This window comes from Poecilia latipinna, unplaced genomic scaffold (assembly GCF_001443285.1).
Source record: "Poecilia latipinna isolate Pla-1442-1.1 unplaced genomic scaffold, P_latipinna-1.0 Scaffold1931, whole genome shotgun sequence".
Classification (NCBI taxonomy): domain Eukaryota; kingdom Metazoa; phylum Chordata; class Actinopteri; order Cyprinodontiformes; family Poeciliidae; genus Poecilia; species Poecilia latipinna.
This window is the reverse complement of record NW_015114547.1, coordinates 51719-54847: the sequence shown is the minus strand read 5'-3', so window position 1 is coordinate 54847 and position 3129 is coordinate 51719. Positions and strand designations below refer to the sequence as shown.

At 41.3% G+C, this 3129-nt stretch overlaps 1 long non-coding RNA gene across 1 annotated transcript; it reads right to left on the bottom strand.

The window, feature by feature from the left end:
• Positions 1 to 2380: 2380 nt before the first annotated feature.
• LOC106935230 (uncharacterized) lies at positions 2381 to 2868 on the bottom strand. Its single transcript, XR_001421855.1, has 2 exons — positions 2672 to 2868; positions 2381 to 2444 (listed from the first exon to the last, which is right to left on the bottom strand). It is a non-coding gene; the product is annotated as an uncharacterized LOC106935230 (long non-coding RNA).
• Between the last annotated feature and the right edge of the window lie 261 nt (positions 2869 to 3129).

The following is a 3129-nucleotide window of genomic DNA, read 5'->3' as shown; positions in this document are numbered from 1 at the left end:
ATTTCATCTTGCTGCCCAGGAACAACCAGTGCAGGGACTCTGAAGGTGCAGCCATACACTTTCATCTTTAGGTCATAAATGCATTTAGGCTTAACTTTCACTCCACCACAACCAACAAGTGTGATGTCAGGGCAAATATCTTTAGACATGGAGACTGAATCTGTACACATTAACATTTGTTCAGCTTCTTCACTGATAGTACATGTCATTGAGCCAGTGTCGAGCAGGGCTTTCAACGATACTTTATCCTCCACCTCAGCATCTGTATAGAACAGACTGTCAGCTTTGTCAAGCCTATTTATGTTCTGGAATAGAACAGCAGTATTAGATGGAGAGGAATTTACACACTCAGTGTAAACGGTCTGTGCATCATCTTCAAGGTTGAGGGTTTTGTCTCTATCACTCACACTATCACCTCCCTCATGTGAGTGTTTTAGTTTCCCTGATGCGGTAAAATGTTGCCTGGTCGATTTGAAGACCCCTTGGGACAGTCCTTTCTTTGATGCCTAGTCTCTAAGCATTCTAGACATCTTTTCTCCCTCATACAATGTGTACGTGTGGAATGTGAGATCTGTCTGCAGACCCTGCAAGGGGAACCATGGCTGAATGGAGCAGTCTCTGGTCGGACAGCAGAAGGACTAGGCTGACTTGTACACTCTAGTACTCTTTCTAGCATGCTAAGTACTCTCTCCAAAGCATTTGACTCTGAAACAACAGCTGTACTTGGTTTAGCAGGGTCAGATAGCTTGGCTGTGTTTACATTGGTGTACTCTGCGTTATTTTCTAGGGGTTCACTGGCTGTTACAGCGGCAGCTACATGAAGAGCATGTGCATTAGGCAGGGTTGTGGTTGTTTTTTTAGCTTGGTACTCCCTCTGATGCTCATCAATAGCCTCTTGCACATCAGCCAGGGACCATTTGCTTGTGGGCTGGCATTTAAAGACACTAGCAAGGTTGGGGTCTGGGCAATTTCTGAGTCCATGTTGTCCATTTTACCCCCCCTGGGACTTTAGATGCCTGTCTGCCACTTCTGCAGCAGTGTTTAATCTGATCCAATAGTCAACGTTTCCTTAGCCGTCGAAATCGGCCAAAGGTAGACACGAGCCAGGAGTATCACTGAAGTAGCGCCTCAGAATGTTGTATATTGTCTCTGGTGCTTCTGAGGTGTTGCCGGTTGAGCTACTCTTCAGGCACACTTTGACAATACTTTTAGCTTTGCCACAGAGATGGTTTAAAACTTCCTCTGCTTGTTCAGAAGGTGGGAGGTCTCGTTTCTGTAGGTACACTTCAACTGTGTCTATCCACTCATGAATGGAGTACTTGTCTGTGCCATCACCACGAAACATGGATGGGTCCTTAATATCAGGTCTGACTATCAGACTTATTTTGGAGGTGTCAGCAGTTGCTGTGAATGATTCAGCTCTAGATGATTTATTGGGAGGAACCTGTGAGCTAAGAGCTGGCTGGCAGGCTAGGAGCCGGCTAGCTATGGATTCACCGATTTGACTTCCTAATTCTCCAATAAGTTCACGTAACTGATGTGTAGTGGTGCGCTCACTGGAATCAGTGGGTGTCGAATGCAGTGGTTTGTGTCTGTCTCTACCATCATCCAATGTAAACTGCATTTTAGAGGTAGCTCCTGGAGTGTCATTAACAAAGGTTTTCTCTAAGCTAAGTAAACCTCTCCCTCTTCCAACAGGGGATGAAAATACATCATATGTTTTTTTTTATTTTTCTCTGCCATAGTATATAAAACAAAACACAGAAAACAATCTTGCTATAAAAACATCCCTTAACAAATAGTAAATATGCAGGAGGCAGCAAAGACTTTTTTTTTTTAGGTTATTAACCTGAAACCTTGTGATCCAGTTTTTTGCTTAGAAACAGTTATATACAGTTGCAGAATAGCAACCAAGATGGAGCCTGAGAGAACCCACTACTCCACCAACTTGAGCATTCGACGTTCCAAGCACACAGCAGAACCTCGGTGATTGGCAGCGGCTGATCTAGGCATCCGGGTCACGGCACCAGATGTAGCGGTTGGTAACAGGAAGTCAGAACCACACCAGAATCAGGATTCAGAATAATTTTATTCCTGTTCAAAACAAGAACATTTTAAATACAGCAGCTCATGGGCTCCGGATTCTCCACAAACACCCTCTCCCCAGCGCAGCTTGGCGCGAACTGACACAGAAATGCATTAAACAAAACCAAAATTTTCTGAGGTTCATTAATAAAATAAATCTACAGTCATACAAAACAATTAAAATAAAACCTAAACAGAAATAATCTGCCCTATAATTACAATTTTCCATCATAACATAGAAATATACTAAATACATTAATTTAACATCCAAATAAAATTTGAAACGACACACATACCTGTTCAAAACAAGAACATTTTAAACACAGCAGCTCCTGGGCTCCGGATTCTCCACAAACACCCTAACCAACCAAAAGAAAAATAAATAAATAAAAAAAAATAAATAACCACGTTGATACAGAAAACTTGATGGGTGTCACCAATGTGGGAGACAAATGCCCAGCACAGTGCTGCGCTAAACATGAACAGTTAAACAACAATATATATATAACATGTGAGTTTACAACATATTTTTTAGAACGTTTTCAATATTTTAATACACAAATGAAAGACAACTCTGTACACTTACCTCTCCCCAGCGCAGCTTGGCGCGAACTGAGGAGGGCAGCGGGAACACACAGGATATAACGCAAAAACAGGAAGTAAGAAAATAAAAGCTTCCCCACCAAAATAAAATACAATTAAAAAACAAAGGAAAACAAATATTCATAGATGAGGATGGCTTTTTACACACTAGGAACCAGAAATGAAAGCAAAATAAAACAGAAATAACATATAACAGACATGTCAATTCAAAGAAAATTTGTTTTGAGAAGGTTCATAAAGAAAAATAAAATAAATAAATAAAATTAACTCTGCTACATTAGCACCGTTGTCTGTTGTGATGCAGACCAGTTTGTCCTCACCTAGTCCCCAGTCTGCTAAAGTAGCTTTCAGGTTTTCACCCAAGGTGTCAGCAGTACGGTTATCTGGGACATATCTGGTCTCTAAACATTTAGAGTGCAGGGTCCAGTCAGCACTTATATA